This window comes from Anabrus simplex, chromosome X (assembly GCF_040414725.1).
Source record: "Anabrus simplex isolate iqAnaSimp1 chromosome X, ASM4041472v1, whole genome shotgun sequence".
Classification (NCBI taxonomy): domain Eukaryota; kingdom Metazoa; phylum Arthropoda; class Insecta; order Orthoptera; family Tettigoniidae; genus Anabrus; species Anabrus simplex.
In genome coordinates, this window is record NC_090279.1 from 180,941,229 (window position 1) to 180,952,002 (window position 10,774).

The window sequence follows — 10,774 nt, forward strand, 5'->3', positions numbered from 1 at the left end:
CTACGTCTCCCTTAACATATCAGGCGAAATGCAATTCTCAAACAACTCTGATATTTAACACTAGATTTCGTCAAACAAATACGCACGACGGAACCCACGTCTCTATTATCAAATGAATGCAAGTCGAAATACAGCAAGTGTCTACCTCTCGAAAAATACAGTAAGTGTCTACCTCATTATAATATGTGAACTCAAAAAAATAAATAAACGTGACGAACGGTTCTCCACCTCGAACACAATCTCAGCCTGTGCACTGAAGTATTAGGGAAGCAAATTAAAATTCCCCACACACGTGTACCCTTTTAGTGGACGCCTTCAAAATAATAATCATCACCATCGCATTCGAAATTCTCAGATCGCCTATCATCAATTCCAACCATCTTATCCATGACCTCTCCAATGAACAAATTAAATATAACCCAAACCGTGTGTCCAAAATGCTCTCTGATCCTGAAGATCGTTCGTTCTCTTATCATCCATGCGGGCTTTACGTAACATAGATCACTGGATGTGTACTACCCAGACTGTAACATTTTACAAGAGTCGTTTTCACTTGGAATCTTTCTATAAATTCACACCATAGTCGTCTCAAATTCGGATTGATTGCGGAAAACAATACAGCCTGTTTCACACAGCCTGTTTCTAAATACTTCCTCTACAAAAATACAACTTGTCTCAACACACTTTCTCCTCGCTTTATTTCAGCGGTACTACTTCTCTCTCATCTCCACGTACATATCAATCCATCGCTCTCAATCCCCTTTCCTTCACGACCCTTTTTCATACTTCGATCCCCTGATGAAAACGACAACCATCATCAAACACATCTCTTACCTTACTATTATTAAGACTTTCGGACCTCAAGAATCCAAGAGCACACATCAACCTTTCGCAATTCAAGTATACACGATGTCTCACAATTTCCTTCCCATTAACGACTGCGACTCTAACAAATTTTATTGACATTATCTAAATATGCTTACGATCCTTGTAGAAATAACTGGTTAAATGTAATTTAACAGAGAAGAATTTCCTTATCCCGCGGTAAACATTATTATTATTATTATTATTATTATTATTATTATTAACCAGCGTTTCTAAATGCAACTGACACCTGAAATTACAATATTCGCCACGACAAATTTACACTTATAACGTTCACAAATCCGCACTTTGAATGATATCTCATCTCGACACAAAATTTTAAGCGTCGCATTTTACCGTTCTTGACATGAAATTTACACACTGAAATTTACACACGCTGACCAAAATTCACAACGCCTTTCGCCTGATAATTTTCGAATATCACCCGACAATCATCTGGAAATTTTGTTAGGACAGACAGTAACTAACTAACTAACTACAACATAATGTAAAATAGACAGACCTGCACATTGGTGACATTCTCAGCATTCTGATTACATCATCTCCAGCAACCTCGTACTTAACCACTCATTTTCACAGACAACATTGTCATTTTCAACATTTCACTCATCCAAACACTACCCTTCACACACACACGAGATTAAAATTACCATAAATAATGCACTTTCTTTGTAACTTGCACCACGAACTTCCCTCGTTCTGCAGTCGACTCTAACTGTCTGATGCGCCTCCCAGAGTGGTTTCTCTCCCCGTTGTTTCAACAAGAACAGGTGTTCGGCCGATAAGGGAGTAGAACTATTTTGAATCGCTTCCCCCAGACCTTCTTCACTTACAAGAGTACAGGAAATGATAAAAATAAAATCTGCTGTGTAATTTTCAACCAGCCTACACCTTCCCAGTTCGTCTGCAAACGTTCACAGTTTCTCCAATCACTTTTCTTCTTAACTAATATATGGACTTTAGCCACGAACATGTATTGAATTATTGTCGGTCAATCTGGCGCGAAATTCTAATGACGGCGGGCACAAGCTCCCGCGGCTTCAAGTTCCAGATCGACACTGAAAAATCTACGGTGGGGGGGTTTCTTTTATAATTTCCAGAAGGACGCTATCCCCTCTATGAGGCTTGGTTGTGAAATCTGCCAAATTTGCTTCTAATAGACCAATTTTGATAAGATTTGTCCCAGAACTCCGGACAGACTTGCACTTATGTTCGATGTTAATTTTATAATTTTCCTACACTCACAACAGGAGGAATAAATTGTTTCTGCCCGTGCGTTTCGCGCGTTTTCTTCCTTCCATGACCTTGGCACGTGTAGCTAGTTCGCTGGTCTCACGCTACCATGTACTTGGGCTTAACTGCACTTAAAAATTTCCCTGGGGGCTCTGTCTTCACAGAGGGTGTATGAATAATTTTGCTTATTTATTTCATCCTTTACTATGTTATCAAAATCCCTCATTGTGCAGAATTCCATGGATTAAAATAATTGTCAGGCACTCGAGCCCCGCCGAGGTGTCCCGGCAATCCACGAGCTCGCCGGGAAGGAAGAACCTCCCCACGCAACATCGGGCTCTTGGGAGCGCAAAATGGCTGCCCTCAAACATACAGTAGTTCCTGAATGCCAAATAAATATTTGAGAAAAATGAAAAATTTTCTCACCGTAGAATTATGGGTTCATAATCCACCTACAACGACGAAATGTTTACCCAGAAAGGGGAAATATTTAAACAGATATATTCCTTCAAAATTCTGAATTGTACATGGGAATTTTGATACAAATGAACCATGATTCTACGTAAAATTTCCCAGCCGATCTCACTCTTGACGTAGGGCTCTGTTACTTTCACGTATTTCCCTGTTTTCTTCTTCCAACAATAGGATTGCGTTACAGATGTCATCAACAAAGTCTTCTCTTAAGAATGAACATTGTAAACATTCAGCGTCTTCCTCTTCTTTACTCCCACTGCTTGCCTGTCCTTGGAGTGGTGCCTCGACCTGTCTTTCTCTCGACGTGACGATCATATTTACGGGTTGTACTTCTTCTTCTTCTTCTTCTTCTTCTTCTTCGGTGACCATTTCCCCAGCTGGTAAGGCTGCGTCATCCTGTAGTGGAATTCTTTCTTCGGCTCTATGATAAACCTTTAAGTTGGCGGCATTGAATATAGCTTCGCTGCTGCCATCCAGACTCTGAATTCTGTAGGAATTATTCCTGAAACTTTTGACCACCTTGAAAGGCCCAACATATAAGGGAGCAAATTTAGCATAGATGTTTTCCTGCGGTTTTGACATCATGGGTCTCCTAACAAGCACCAATTCGCCTTCCTCTAAGGGACGGTGGAATCTCCGGTTCCTCACCCTGCGCAACCGGCGGTCTGCCTGCCGACGTAGATGTTCTGCCGTACTTTGAATGCATAATTCCTGTGACGGGCGGGGATCGATGGGACACTGGATGACACCATGCCAGGATCTCACAGGATACCTATTGAAGTGCACGATAGAGGGAATCCTCCCAATAGATTCGTGTATGGTGTTGTTTACACAAGTCACTATCAGGGGTAGCACATCAACCCACTTGAAATGTTCTTGGGCGCAATAAATTCTACAGAATTTTGCAATTACTTGCATTACCCTTTCGCTAGGATTTCCCTCAGGATGTCTCACGCTGCTCAGGATGTGGTGAATTTCCATATTCTGAAGGGCAGTTTTGAACTGTGCAGAGGTGAACTGGGGACCATGATCTGTTAGAAGGAATTTCGGTGTGCCCATTTCCGGAATGATATTTCGGGAAATACACCTCAAGACTAGCTTGGTGTTAGCTTTTTGCATGGGAAACAGAGTCGTATACTTGGAGAAAACATCGATGGTTACCAGCACGAACTTGTTCCCACGCTTTCCTTTCACGAGCGGCCCATAGATATCCATCGCGAACAGCTCTTTAGGTTGTGAAGGTAAGAGAGGAATAGGCGCCTGCCTGATCAGATAAGGGTTTGCCTTGACCCGTTGGCATGTATCGCAGGTGATGATGATGTCTCTGACATTTTCCCTCAGATTTACCCAGGTGAACGTTTCTTGGATGGTTGACACAACCTTATCAATCCCTCCATGACCAATAACCCTGTGTACGTGCCAGATTAATCCCTTTCGAAGCTGCGGTGGTACCAAAATTCGGGATTTCACGTGATCGCTGTCCACGAATTTTACCAACATGTTATTCACGTACAAGTAGTTATTTGACAATTTCTGGATGGCAAAGTACCGTGGATCGTCAGCCGGAAGTGTCCCTCGGAGGAAAGAAATCATTTTTCCGCAGAAAGGATCTCTCAATTGCAAGTCTCCCAGTTGTCTCAACTCTGATAGGAAATCGTGGTCTTCCTGAACTAAGTCCAAATGATTCACGGCGTGTTCTTCCTCATTAGGGTTTCGGCTTAACAGGTCTGCCAAGATGTTCGATTTTCCGGAACAGTGCTCAATTTCAAAGTCAAATTGTTGTATGAACAAGGCCCACCTAGCCACTCGTTCACTAGCGACAGCTGTTTTCATTATAAAGGTCAGCGCCTTGTGGTCGGTTTTAATGATTATGTGAAAACCATAAATCATTTTCCTCCAATGTTGCAATGCCTGAACAATAGCCAACATTTCCAATTCGGTCACGCTGTATTTGACTTCGTGTGATCTCAACTTTCGGCTATAGAAGGATAAGTAATTCCTATTATGAGGCTGGTCCAAACATTCCTGATATAGGAGTGCCCCGATTCCTACGGTCGATGCATCAGTCTGTACGATAAAGGGTTTCTCGAAATCTGGATACCCTAGCTTAACGCTGTTTAGCAAGAGCTCTTTGGTCTTCCTGAAGGCCTCTTCGTGCTCGGGACTCCATTTCCACCTGTTATTCTTGTGAAGCAAGCTCTGAAGTGGGGCTACAACCTCCGTGTAATTCATACAGTGGTCCGAAAAAAAATTGCACATTCCAAGGAATTGCCTGACATTCTTAATTTTGAGCGGTCTTGGGAACTTGTCTATGGCTTGGAGCTTCACCGGGTTCGGGCGAACTCCCTCACCATCAATGACATGGCCGAGAAATAGGACTTCCTTTTGACAAAAATGTGACTTCTTCAAGTTGATTTTGAAACCTGATGCCCTCAAATTCTCCAGGAGTTTCCTCAAATCCCTGATATTTTCCTCAAAACTTGATGAAGCTAGCAAGATATCATCGACATACCGAGTTGTAGCGGCTTTAACTTCATCAGTTAGACATCGATCTAGGGCGCGTATGAGAGCTGCACCGGCATTTTTCAACCCGAATGGGAGACGATTGAAGACATACGTCTGTTGGTCAAAAAGGAAGCCAGTAAACAATTTAGACTTGAGTTCCAAACCGATATGATGATATGAGGACGTCAAATCAACGCTAATAAAACGTGATTTTCCTCTGAAACGTTTGATAACCTCTTTAATAGGAGGGGCATGGTCATGCTCGGGGACTAGGCGTTCGTTGAGGGCACGAGCGTCCAAACACACGCGCAGAGACCCGTCCGGTTTTTGAACCCCGACCAACGGATTCAAATATGGAGTGGGCTGCTTGGAAATTAGCCCGTTCTCCTCCATTTCCTTAATAATTTTTGCAGCTTGAGCATAATACTTGTCCGGTATAGGGTACGGTCTCCTCTTAAACGGTGTCCAATCCGTAACAGCTAGTGCATATGTGAAATTAGGGATTAGACCCGGTTTGGAGTCGAACACAGATATATATTCCATTAAGAGATCTCTAAGTTTTTCCTTCTCTTCTACAGTACCAGGGCATTCCGCGACCTTTAACCCAATTAAGGCCTCGTAATCAGTGTCAACCTCAGCTTCCAAGACGTCATGCAACTCTTCATGATGAATCCCTTCGTCATCTACACTGTCAATTTCACCAGCGACTCCCTCTAATGAATTTACAAAGTCTACACATTGGGCCTCCTCTTCGCCATATTCTAAAGTTCTATCTTCTCCCAATTCCTCGTTTAGTGTAATGACTTCTGCTCCCTCTTCTTTCCTGAACTTTATCTGGTTCCTGCTCAAATCAATGACTGCGTTGGTCTCACGGATAAAATCAGCCCCTAAAATTACATTGTAGTGCATTTTAGACATGACTACGAATGCATGAGCGAAAGTGGAATTTCCAATTTGTACGTCCAAATAAGTTTGTACCTTACAAACAGCAATTTTGTCAGGAATGACCCCTCGAATTTTTACATTTGACACCGGAATAATTGGCAATTTATTTCGTTGTCTCAAATCGTCGAAAAGAGCTTGGGAGATGATGCTGATACTGGCCCCGGTATCTACCAAACTTTTGACATGAAAATTACAGATGCGGACATTTATTAAAGGCAGTTTCTTTACTTGATTGCTCTCCTGTTTTAAGTGGTCTTCCACCAAGTCATCAGAGGTAATGATCCACGAATCTATCTGTGCGACCACCCACTCATCTGACGTCTCTCCTTCAGAATCTGGGATGAGAGACTCTGAAAAATCTCCTACTGGGAATTTGAAGTTTTTTTTTCTATCAAGAGTCGACATTGACTCTTGCTCGAAATTCGGCGCAAACGGGTTCAGACCGGAGTTTCGTTGGTCTTGCCTATGTGCCTTCTGGAATTCCAAACTTTCAGCCCCGAAACAATCGGTGTTGACGTCCTGGCGCTGTATAGCCCCCTGCCATTTTTTTCTTTCGTGGTCCTTCCTTAACCCGTCGGTGTACTGAACACGTTCACGGTACCGTTCATCCTCATCACGGCGGAAGTTCTGGGTTCGATTATTTCCCCAGTCCCTGCGGTTATTAAGTCCATTCCTGAAATTCCTCTGGTTTTCTCTGTCCCCATCGTATCGCCTCCAGTAAGGGTTCCTCCTTTGTGGATAATTCCAATTACCCCTACGCCTTTTCCAATCCTCATTTCGTGGATGCGAGGGTTCCCAGTTATTGCGAAACTCACGCCTCCGCTCAGTCGACTGCGGTTTCCCCTGCTCAGGTGCCTCTGGACTTCCCTCTGGAACCTGGCTAACAGTGTTTATATGTTGCTCGTGCGATCGTCCCCCTCTGGGTGCTATTTGATTATGGGTATGATCCAACTGCCTAAGGATCATTTCTGCCTGCATGGGGGTCTCTACCTTTGATGCAATGAGCATCCTTTGTACTTCGGGAGGTAACTGCTTCTGGATGGCCTGTACCAACTCTTGCTCCGAGGGCGGCGCCTCAAGTTCTCTGAACTTTACCATTTGTGCAATAAAGTATTCACTGAACTTTGTAGGGCCTATTGCAGTATACCGACGTGAGTATAGCTCTAATCTAAGACTCTGCTGAATTTCCGTACTCCAAAATTTATTGAGAAACGCCCTCTGGAATTCATCAAAGGTATCAAAGTGGTATCGGAAGCCTTTAAACCATAAAAGTGGTGCCCCCTCTAAATATCTTTCAGCTACCCTCAACTGACGTTCCTCAGGAATCTTGGCGTCCCGGATGTACTCCCTGAGATCCTTAAGAAATCCCTTCGGCGTGGTATGTGGACCTCCATTAAATTTCTTAGGCTGGTCCTCATGTAACTTGATCATGTTAATAACGTTGGTGACCCCTGAGCTTTGAGATCGACTGGTATCTACATTCGAGCTCTGACCGTTATTATTCACATGATTGATATTTGGCAATTGACCACTGAGGTCAGAGTTAACAGCTGTCGAGGTTTGACTTAAAACTTTGTCCACCTTGGACTGCATATCTACCACGCTGCTAATCCAACTGCTCACTTCGCTCTTAATGAACCCAACTTTCTTGTCTGTCTCTTCCTGGGCTGACGTGATTTCCCTTAAATCCTGTTCTATACTAATTTGCCTGTCGTTGAATTCCCTAGTATGTTCATTTTTCATTTCAACTAACTCCTCTTGAATTTCTTTAATTAAAGTTTCGGAGTCCTCATTAGCCACTTGGAGTTTACTAATTGCTTCCTCATTAACTTGCAACAATTTCTTCTCCATGGTTTCGGTTTTTGACATTACCTGACTCTCCAATTCCACACTAATTTTATCTACCTTGTTATTCAGTGACTGAATGTCCGCAGATAATATTTGACGTTGTTCCTCTATTATGGTTAGCGTTTTTCCCTTTTCCTTATCACTGGAGATCCGCATCTCTACGACCTGTTGTGTAATGTCGTCCTTAAATTCAACCTGGCTGTCGATCAGCTGCTTATGCGCCGCCTGGCTCTCCAGTAAATGCTTGTCAAGTTCCTTTCTCATCTCATCCTGACTATCGCATAACCTACTGTACATGTCGTGGCTTTCGTCAAAACGCTTATCCATATCGGTTTTTAAACTGTCATGGATTTTAGAAAATTGTTTATCAAAATCGTTCTTTAAATTGACCTGCACTTCCGCAAATTGTTTGTCAATTTCATCCCTAATTTCCACTCGGCTATCATCAAAACGCTGGTTGAGTTTACCTATCTCACCCCTGACTTCCTCTTTAAGTTCGGTGCACATAGTGTATGTCTCATGAACTACGTTCTTCAATCCAGCCTTCAACTCATCACTAGACTCTTTACACCTAGCCTGGGTATCCTCAATACTACTCTTTAACTCGTCACTAGTGTCTTTCAAACTAGACTGTAACTCCTCCCGAGTGTCTTTCAAACTCGACTGCAACTCCTCAATCTTACCATCCAAACTTTCATTATGAGCCTTCATGTCCTCTCTCAAATTCTCACTCTGGACTTTCGTGTCCTCCATCTTACTATCCAAACTATCTATCTTACTATCCAAACTATCTAACATTTGCCCTTTCGTATCCTCCATCTTACTATCCAAACCGTCTATCTTACTATTTAAATTCTCACTCTGGACTTTCATGTCCTCTATCATCTGCATTAACTTCTCCAAGGTCGCCTGACCTTCCATCTCACAATACCACAAAGAATACAATAATGAGTACGCTGGCTGTTGATGCAACCAGAATACTCCAAACTACTAGGGAAAGAATTCACTACCTACTGCGTTTTCACATACAAACGCTATTATAATTTAATACCGAAACTGACAACATTCCAACAGTTGTCTCATAAAATTTTGTTTAGGTGGCTGGTATCACAAACTTGTTTAATAAAAAGAAAATTCTAAAGTTAATAATTTACTCTGGATAAATATCCCAAATGGTTTCGCTTCCGTAAATTAAGTAAATAACGAACATGTTAACGCATAAACTTTGAATGTAATTCAGCGTTACCACTTCCAAAATTTATATTGGCAACATGACATAAGCTTCAATATAGCTTTAAATACTAATTTCCTAAAATGCATTGTGACTGTTATTATTATTATTATTTACCAAGTAGTTACGCTCCTCGTTAAACGTGATAATATCTAGCACTCTCATTGGGCATAATTCGTTTAACTGTGGCTCGGCCATAGTTCTCACCCGCTTGCATTATTTATAATGTGGCTTAGGCCTCAACATTATTTTATATTTTCCTAACATTTGTTTTCAATGGATAATTTCATTATCGTTATCGTGGCATCGTATCGTTATCGTGACTTTGGGCTCCTCATCGTTATCGTGACATTAAGGCCCCAAAGTTGATGGCGCCACTTCTACTGATCCACCAACGTATAACAATCCTACAATTGGTCATCGTTTCACTGATGTCAACCAACTTAACTTGTAGTTCTTCTCTCGATGTACTTAGGCCCTGTCTTAAGTGACTGAAGCCACCACGTTGGAAGCCACTTCTACTGAACCCTTGAACTTACCATTCCATCGTTGGTCGGCCACGGCTGCTATAGTAGAACAATTTAGAACTCTTAAATCTTGGGTCGTTGCGGGAATAAATTCGGTCACGATCTTAACCAAACGATGGGGTTCAGAAGAAAGCCTAACTACTTGAAATGAGGAGCAAAAATGTGCTTACTAACTTTTATTTAAACTGAAAGAGCACGATAACATCGTTAATTTAATATGCATTCTTGCCACAAAACATAAAAACATTTAATTATTGATTTTTGAAAAGTTCCTAACACAGTCACATTACATAACGTCACTTCGTTTCTTCCAATGTCGAAGAGTTGCTTCAGAGAAGCTAATATGTTAGTGGACAGCGAAACTGAAAACTGAAAAAGGGAAGACCTGAAAACCGGGCACCTATCATTCCAAACGAGAACTGAGAGTTAATCCACACGATCCGTGGAAAATCTGACTTTCAACAAGTAGAACGCCTGATTTTCTCTTAATTAAGGTTATCCACCAGTCAAATACCCTTCACGGATACGGAACATCCGCCGAATGGACCCTTAATCGAACCAAACTGACTATCAGTTGCTTTGGATAGGTTGCGAAATATTATGGGAAAGCATGGTGTTCACTACAAGTTAATGGCATCATTCACAATTGAAATAAAATTTCACCATGTATTTGTCATTCATGACACCCTTAAGTGATAAGGTACTCCCGATGCTAAACGTGCATCACCCAAACAGTTGTTCGGAGGGAACCAACAACAACATGATCCGAGAGGATCTTACGTTAAGTCGTTCTAAAGGAACAAAACTGCGAAATGCAGGAAACATTTACTAATCATGCATTTAGAAGAAATGCCAAACACTGAAGTTAATCAAAAAGTGAAAAGTCACTTGAAAATATTATTATTGAATCGATTTTCAGGTTAGAAATGGGTTTATTATGCTTAATAAATTTACCAGTCCACGCTAAAATTTACTACAATTTTAAGGAATTCTTTCCCTTGACAACAATGCTACCAGTACAGATCTCTCTATTTACTGTCTGTCCCAACACACTACTGGTAAAGTGATTACTTACTTATTCTAACTAAGAATAAGAATGAAAATACGACAAGATGAAAATAATATA